The following is a 9,383-nucleotide window of genomic DNA, read 5'->3' as shown; positions in this document are numbered from 1 at the left end:
AGAACAGGGGCAAATTTTCTTCATTTTATGCATAAGAAGATCATCTGTTTCTTGAAATTCTTGCAAACTTTCAGTATTCCTTCAATTCCAATTATACACATTTCCCCATTATTACGCGAATAACTTCATCACTACTAAGGCGCTGGTAATTTGAACATGGTAAATCTTGTGAAGTAACATGAATCACCGCTTAATTGCACATCATATATAGCTCTCAAGCATAGATCAGCTTCGACAAACAGTCTTCGGCAAAACACACACATAACCAGCTGTCTGAATTAACTGGGCACATGTCAGGGTCGACACGGTCCGGGCTGGTCCGGACCATGACCGAGCCGCCATTTGGACCGGCCGCCGGCGGACCGAGCTGGACCGGACCGACCAGTCTGGCGGTTCTGTTTTCGGGGACCGGACCGGCGGCAGTGAAGCCCGGGCCGGACCGAGAGGACTGGCCACCGGAGGACCGAGCCGGACCGGACCGACCAGTCGGGCGGTTCTGTTTTCAGGGACCGGTCCAGCGGCGGCGAAGCCCGGGCCGGACCGAGAGGACCGGCCGCCGGCGTACCGAGCCGGACTGGACTGACAAGTCCGGCGGTCCTGTTTTCAGGGACTGGACCAGCACCGGCCATGGTGAGGTCGTGGTGACCATGGCATGGGCAACGACGACAAGAGACAAACGTGCTCACCTTGGCGGCGGCGTCGGGATGTGGAGGTGGTGGTCACGAGCTTGTGCGCGGCGACCATGGACGCTGGAAGGCACGAGAGCGAGCCGTCGGCGCGTCGTGGCCACGAACAGCACACCGGCGTTAGCAACACCGCACGCGTCGGGGTCGTTTGAGTGTCGCCGGCGAAGTCCCGTGGCCATGCCAGACCTTGCTAGCATATCCTGTGCACGTCTTTCTTGTTTTTTCCTTAGGCCTCGTACAATGCTAGGTGCTTAGGGTGGCGCCTACAAAAATAAACCTGATTTTTCTGAAGTATCAGTGTCTATTTTTATAGGAGAGACGCCTAATTAATTGTCTACCCTATACAAATAAGCTTGTGAATGTGTCATCATCGGGCTGGGTGTCATGGATACCATCTTGTGGAAGCTAATCAATGATGGCCACTACTCCGCTAAGTCTGCTTATATAGCATAGTTCGCTGGTCTCGCACGTTCAAGATTGCATTTTACAGTCTGGAAGGCGTGGGCTCCCCCCAAGTGTAAATTCTACGTCTCGTTAGTCATCCAAAACAGAATTTGGATTGCGGATAGGCTCCAATAGCAAGGATGGCCAAATTGCGACCGATGCGCACTTTGCAATCATGTGCAAGAGTATACTGCTCACCTCCTCTTCAACTACAGGTTCTCTATCTGGGATGAGTTCTTCTCCTGGATTGGTCTCGGTATCCCCACGGCTCCTTGGATTCAGCTTGACACTGTCAATCTTGTAGGGATGCGGTCCTCATTAGCAATGCTCAACCTGTTGGATGGGAAATTTGAAATGAAAGGAATGCACATGTTTTGAGGAACAAGGCAGGGCCGGTGGCGATAATCTGGTGATGCATCATACAAGAAATGTCTTTTTGGGCCGTCACGGGCGCCAAACATTTGAGTAATATAATTTTTTTTTTGAAAAGGGGGAATTTGAGTAATATAATGCCGCGCGAGTAATTGTAATGCCAAACATTTGAGTAATATAATGCCAGAGCAGTAATTGTTTTGCCTTTTGCTGCATGACACCTTACGTGTAACAAACCTCTTCTTAATTAATGATAATGAAAATGGCATGTCTTTTGCCTTGTTTCAAAGAAAAAAGTTCCACTGGACCTGATATGTAACGTGCTGCCACCATTCCATAGAAAAGAAACACCACACCTGCACTTATACTAAGACATGATTTGTGCTAGGACATGTTTGTTTGCTCTGCAGAAAGTGAACAGTTTTCAGCACGACCTCTCTCCACTTCTGCAACTTGGAGTTCATTTTCTCTGAGCTTCCGATCTTCGAGCGGCTTATTTCCATCAGAGCTTACGGAACATAAAAGCATAAGAACTCCACACTGAAGGTTCCCTCGAACATGGCTATTTTAGCCATTTGTATGTGGGGGATGTCGAGGACTGTGGGAAGAATTCATAGTTTCAGAGATGAACAGTGACTGAATTTAGGACTTAGCAAGGAAATTGACAAAGGAATGCTTTGTATGTGGGGGATTTCTCACCCAAAGAGGAATGCTTTGCCTGGCCCACGTACGGTGGCGGCTAGGATATAACCCAAATAGTACAAGATAGTTGAGCTCTAGCCTCTAGGGTTCCATATCTCTAGCTTTTTTAGCCTTACAAAGTGTAAACAGGGAATGCAGTAATGTAAAAAGAAGACTGAACAGGCGTGGCGCCGGGAGTGGTCAGATGGTACGATCAACGATCCAGGAGGACTAACTTGAGTTAAAGCGAAATGATAAGTTGCAACCTCTGCCGTGGATGGTGAGCCCATGCCCACTCGAAACTCATGATGGAGCGAAAGGCAGAGTGTTCAGATCGGCTGTAGTTTTTCTTCAGAGACTAGTCTCTGTTCTTCAGTTAAGTTCAGAGGTTGATCATGAACAGGAAATCTTCAGGGGTGTTTTGTGCACCTGCATTGCTGTTTCTTGTCTTTGGGTGTTGTGTGCTCTGAAATCATGGGATGTATGTCCACCTGAAAGGCACTGGTAATTTGATTTATTTGTTCTAAGTTTGGTGGCAGCTTGGTGTACATGGCGAATCGGCAAGCAGAGCTCCTGCCCGCTTAAGTTTCAGTGGTCGTTGCTTAAGCTCACTGGAGACATTATACTGAGCTGGACGGGCATTGTGTTTGCCTGGTTACCTGAGCCCACCAGAGACTTTATGCTGGTTGCTGCCTGGATGAGTTCTTCTGCAGCCGTTGGGAAGCCGTTGAGCTTCAAGGACCAATTTAAAAAATGCAGTAGTGTCGTGCTCTACTCGACAGGACTATGAAAAAAAAACATGTGAAATAGTAGCACACGGTATATTATTACAGTGAACTGTCCGTGCTGCCACCACCATACCATAGCTACCATTGGTGGCCAGTACCATGCAAGACAGAAAACAAACGGCTCGACAGCAGACTTACTGACTGCAAGTGTACTTACTAACTCAGACATGACGTGGTCAAGGACACGCCTGCTCAGAAAGGATGTCTCCAGTTCTGTAACTTGTGATTCATGTCGTCCAAGATCCATCCTTTCAGGTCTTCGAGGCTTACTTTCCTCAGAGCACCGAACAGGGAAACATCACAGCGAAGATTCTCTTGAAGAGGGCATTTACCAATCATGCTGATGATTTGTATGTGCAGGAGCAACCCTCTAAGGAGATCACAGTCAGCCCAAGCAAAGGCAAGCATACAAAAAGCTAAGTATGCTGATTTAAGCATAATCATAGAAACTATAAAAGCAGTAAATGGTATTTATAGTTATACACATATTTGTTGTGCAGATATGCAATAACAACTGGAAATGGGACATAGCATATGACCAGTGCAAATGATGATTTAAGCACAATCCAAGTTTACCCGATCAAAGTTAATGGCTACCATCATATCCAAAGAAAAAATTCTCCTGTCATTACTAAGACACGTGAAAACTCTTCAGATGCTTCTTGATGTTGAGTTAAAGAAAAACGGACACACCAAACCAAAAATGTGTTTACAAAAGCAAAAATAAAAGGAGAGTAGAGTAACATTTCAACCTGCAGGCAGCAAGGTGTACATTTGTAGCACAATAGAGAGAGGGGGAGATAAGAGAAACTAAATGAAGAAAAGGAAACCGAAAGGTACGTTCATCAGGATAGCTCGAACAAGCATATGATATATCCTTGTGCTCGAGGCTATCTAGCTGTCATTGGAGACACCGATGAAGTGGCATCATATTTATAGCTGGGCAGTGCTGAATGATGAGGTACTGAAGGGCTGAATAATTCCCGCGACTAGCTGGTACAGATACCAGATGTTTGCATCTCTCAAGATGTAGTTTTTCCTGTAATGACAGGTCTCCCAAGCAATACAGTGACTCCAGACCATCGCAACATCAAATACACAAAGTTAGGTGTCCATCCAACTGTGCTAACATGAAACGAAGCTTCTTACAGCCATCTATTACTGAAGCATGCAGACATGGCAAATGATTATTCTGGGTGAAGATGACTGCTCTAGCAAATTCTTGATGCAAGATCACTGCAGTGTTCTGATGGTGCTGCTGTACCAAGGTCTTGTACACTCTCCAACTCTCTATCGTCCTGCCCCAGTATGGACACTAGAAGGTCACACCACCTAATTTCAATACCCATGAGAAGAGGGGGAAGAACTATTAGCGGTAATCTTGATATTATTGTATCAACATTTTAGTTTGCTTTCGTTATGCATGTAGCATAGTTTAGAGAGTAGCTAGTCCGGCAAAGTTTCAGCGATGATGCGCAGAGGAGGCGAGATGCCGGGTGCCATGCGATGTGGCGAGCGTGACGAGGTGCCGACTGTGCCGTGTGATACGGCGATGCCATGAGAGTCGGCAAGACGCGACAAGGCTGGAGCATGATGGGTTGGTTCAGGTTCAGTCGGATGACACGGCAAGGTCGGGGCGCCCGCAAGGTCGTGTGATACGGCAAGCGCGTGGAGGGGTTGAAGCAAGACCGGCTGGATGGATCAGTACGTTGGAGCCAAGAGAATTGGTGTGTTTGTGAGGGTGTTAGCTGCATGCGTGGAGCCGTGGAGTAGTTATTAGTAGTTAGCTTCATGCACGTACTAGTCTTTGGACCAGAGGAAGATAAGATCATGGGTTACTGCATGTAGTTAGTTGGTTTGCAACTAGTGTGGAGACGTGGTGGCCGGGTGTGATGGCCGGCGTGCGTGCGTGAGTCTTGTATCTATTATTTATGTGACCAGAGGAATGAGATAGAAGGCCCTGAGGGCAGCACAAAAGATGTAGTCAGTGCGTTCACTAAGGAGAGAGCCTCTTGGCAAAGCAGCGGCTGGTTTTCTCCTTTGTGTATGTGTGCGTGTGTGTGTTGAGTCTTCTTTCCCTTGTGTGCGTTCTTCAGAGAAGAGAGAAACACAAGTGAGAGTTGTGAGAGGAGAGGAAGAAGAAGAAGTGCGGCGCTGCGGGAGGCGGCGCTAACAAGATCGAAAAGCTCTGTCAAGCTTCCACATTGATATATCTTTTGATCTTTCAGATTTGGCAGGAGTTGATCCCTCCCTCGAGTACAATATATCCTTTCACCTTTGTGGGGCCTACTAGCCTGCGGCAACTATAAATGTATAAACCATTCAATGATACCAAGCTTTAGAACTCTTCAGGCCAGTAGATGAGCGTATCAGAACATTCGATCGTTAATTCCCCGAGCTCACCAAACCGTTTCCAGACCACAACTGTTGGCTGCAATGGACTTGAGCGGAACAAAAAGCTGCGACCATAAGACACTAGTGTTGAAAGGGATACTTAAAGATCCTCATGAAGCTCCTGTCCTGGTGTTGCTTCTGTATCACTGTCAGCCAGCCATAAGTCAGACAAGCAAGACATGTGCCTGGATTCAAATATTGATATGGAAAGTTGAGCCTTATCTTCCTCTATGACGATAACTGTGAGTTCTGGTGCTTCAGGCAGAGTTGTTAGCTTTGTGCAGTTCTTCAAGTGAACTCTCTCAAGAAGAGGAGATGTTTATTCTTCCCTTCTATAGCCACCCATCTCTCAAAATCTCCAATTTTTCTAACCTGAGGTGTTTTAATGAAGATGAATTGTGACTGCATAGGCTTTGCAGGTTGTGCAACATAACAAGAACTTTGAGAGCCTTAAATTGATCAAATTGGGGAAATTCATCACAAATTGTACAACCATCTAGGTGGAGCTCGGTCAAATGCTCCAGAAAAGAAAGACCTGTTATCCATGCTGGGAAATTGGTACCTTTGCATGAGTGTATTATTAGTAACTCCAGCGCAAGCTGAACTTTAAGAGGATCAGTGACATCCCTGTGCTAGTTCAGTTCCTCACTGTTGTCATTGCACCATTTAAGAGATAAATGTGTGAGTTTCTCTTCATTTCCAAGACTGCGTGCTTTAACATCTGCTTGAGTTACATATTGAAGACCAGATAGTTCTAATTCACCACCAAGGTTTAAGCCTTGTAGTTCTCCAATAGTACTGCAACCAGGGCTAGAACCCACCACAAAATATGTTAATGTCTATAGAGAAGAGACTTTCCTGAGTTCTGGAGGTTAAGGGTCTGTAGATTATACAGTATGCTCATTTCCGTGGGAAGCTCTTTGATCCACGTGTTGTGTGAGATATTGAGACACCTCAGGTGTTGTAAGTGCCTTGTTTCACATGGATGCTTGCACAATGAAAAGTGTTGAAGTGCTTGGATATGATTGTACTTCGACAAGTGTGGCTTTGACCCATCGATATGTTTATCTGCATACAACATTGTCTAGAGAAATGTAGAGTTTTTCTTCAGATAATCATTCAAAAGAGTTCTGATTGGAGATAGATGAGAACAATTGCCAAGTAGGGCCTCGTGACAACAAGTCCTTTTGATCACGTATATCAACTAGTGTAAAACAATCTTCTTCCATAAAAGGTTAGGAAATGTCATGCATAAGATCATGTATATTGCATACTGTTCTAGAACGGACCACCAAGTTAGCTCGTTAAAAATTTCTCTCCCTACATTTTCAAGATTGTCACCTTCCACCAATGGTATGTAATCATGAATTATCCATAGATGGATTAAATACTGCACAAAAAGCATAGCATTGTTTCAAGTGTGATGGCAAGTCATGATAGCTGAGTTTGTGTATTGGTAAAGTCTCGCAGCTAAAGGGGAGCCCCCACATCTATCCAGAATCTTTTCAACCATGTCACTTAGCTCAACTTCGTTTGGCTTTTTCTGATTGAATGCTCTTTTCTCAAATATTTCTTTTAGGAATACTTTATCTAGATTTCCGAAATTATGGTTGTCACTAGTTCACTTCTTCATAATTTGAGCCACTTGTGCATTACGAGTGGTCGTCAGTATTGCAATTCCCTTAGCATCGTGCTTCACGCATGTCTTGAGTTTTTCCCACATATCAACATCTTCATTCCATACATCATCCAACACAATAAGGTATGTCTTCCCACTTCCTTCCGAAGTTCCTGCAATGCCTATTCATGATTAATCTCATTGGTCTGACAAATGTTGTTTGCAACCTTAAAGTACTGAATATACATATAAATGTACTAGTAAAAAAGTTATGTCATGTGTGTGTGTGGGCAGGGGGGCAATGGCCCCCATGACCCCCACACTAGATCCACCCATGCTTAGATGGTGGTGCCTCCTACATCTGTTGGAATACAAAGGTATTCCTCTATGTGACAAGGTCTTTAATGGTTTGCACAATTCTGCACAGTTTCTTGCCCATCCCGAAACGAAATACGATGGGGTCGTGGGCAGGGTAGAGGCTTACGATATCAAACCCAAGCATCTTGTAATGCCCCTTCTTCCTGGCGTCACGCCGGAGTACCTTGTACTTGAGCTCGTCGAAGACATCGTTCCCAGGCTACCTTCTTGAGTGCTTCGAGCCAGACACCCACTTTGCGTCAGCAAGCTTTTTCTCCGCATCTTCAATGATGTGCAAGACTGTTGTCAGGTCGCGCTCCAGGATCTGCTGGTGCTTCTCCATGCCGTCCATCACCTTGTACTGGTCCTTAAGGAAGCTGGATGCCTTGTTCGTCAATATGGATACCAGCGGCTTGACCACAAACTCCGTCATTGTTCCTCTCCTTTCACAACTTCCAACTCACAAGGAACACATAAGACCTACGCGGAAGAGAAAACGGTGTGAGATTGACGCTGATTCAACGAAACTAGTGCTAATTTTCCGCGACGTGAGGACACATGCGAGGGCAAGAAATGTGGCGGCGGTATGGAATAGAGATCAGAGGGGAACAAGATGTGGAGAACATGCAGTCTAATCAGTTAGGCCCGTTATAGTGTCAGCCATGCGCAACCCACATGCCTATAGATTCATTGTCTTGCTTGGTCCCATGCATGCCTACACCCTTTTCCCTGTTACGAACTCTGACTCCCTTGTTGCGAAGGCTACGCCCTAAACACCAGGTCGCCGCACCCCATGTGGATGTAACTTCGCTTTTGTCTGTTATATTCCGTATACGTCAGTTCGGTTCTTTTTTTTCTTATCCTTTTTATGCGTTTTTTTCAAATTCGGGAACCTTTTTCTCTATATTGATGAACTTTTGTAAAATTAAATGATTTATTTTCAAATTTGATGAACTTTTTCAAATTTGATGAACTTATTTTCAAATTCGTGATTTTTTTTCATAATCGATGAACTTTTTTTCAACATCAACGAACTTTTTCCATGTTTTCAAATTTGAACCAAATTTGATGAACTTTTTTCCAAACTTTATTGATATCTGAACTTTTTCTCAAAATCATAAAATTGAAAACAGTTCACCGAATTTTCAATTTGGATGAACTTTTTTTAATTGCATGAACTTTTTTTTCAAATTTGGTGAACTAATTTCAATCTAGATGAACCTTTTTTCAAATTCAATGAACTTTTTTCAGATTCGATGAACTTTCTTCAAATTTGTGAACATATTTCAAAATTTCATGATTTGTTTTCAATTTGTACGAATCCTTTATATTTTGAATTGTTTCAAAAATTCGTAGTTTTAAAAAGTTTCTTGAATTTCTTTTCAAAGTTTACGTTTTTTTCATATAATTTATATACGGTATATAATACAATATCTTAATGCTGTACTAGAAGAAGGTCAAATAGAGCTCGTTCCCGTTATTGTTCGTCAAAGGGAGCTTGGTCTGATGGTTATTTTTTATAGCGTCCAATGAACTAGTATGGGCCGATTGCAGATACAGCCCAGCTACGAGCGCTGCGGGCGCCAGTTCTCCTAACCGGCGCTGAAAGCGCGGATTAGGAGCTCCCCTCCTAACCGGCGCTCCCTCCCACCCGAAGGCGATGCGAGTGGGCCGGCCCATGAACACACATCAGTGCAAACACGCGTAAAAACAGAAAACAAAAGAAAACATGGTGCTGCTGGAGAATCGTACTCATGCACTCACCCCCAATATGTTGTTTGCTGAACACTACACCAACTGGGCTCTTGTGAAATATTATTGCCTGGCCGTTTATAAGTACGAATAAATGTAGCCACGGTATTTATTGCACGTTCATTGCTAGTTAATTGTTTTACTTATTTGAGAAAATTAGAAAACGTAATTTCTTTTGACAAAAAACGTGAACAAATTTCAAAAGTCCACAGATTTAAAAAATAATCGTGAATTAGGAAAAATTTCATGTATTAAAAAAGTTCACTAATTCAAAAAAGTTCATGAAAATTG

At 44.0% G+C, this 9,383-nt stretch overlaps 1 pseudogene; it reads right to left on the bottom strand.

Annotated features, from left to right (window-relative positions):
• Positions 1-5,309: 5,309 nt before the first annotated feature.
• On the bottom strand, positions 5,310-7,773 carry LOC123157201 (uncharacterized; annotated as a pseudogene).
• Between the last annotated feature and the right edge of the window lie 1,610 nt (positions 7,774-9,383).

This window comes from Triticum aestivum, chromosome 1D, assembly GCF_018294505.1.
Source record: "Triticum aestivum cultivar Chinese Spring chromosome 1D, IWGSC CS RefSeq v2.1, whole genome shotgun sequence".
Lineage (NCBI taxonomy): Eukaryota > Viridiplantae > Streptophyta > Magnoliopsida > Poales > Poaceae > Triticum > Triticum aestivum.
This window is presented reverse-complemented; position numbering and strand designations above follow the sequence as displayed.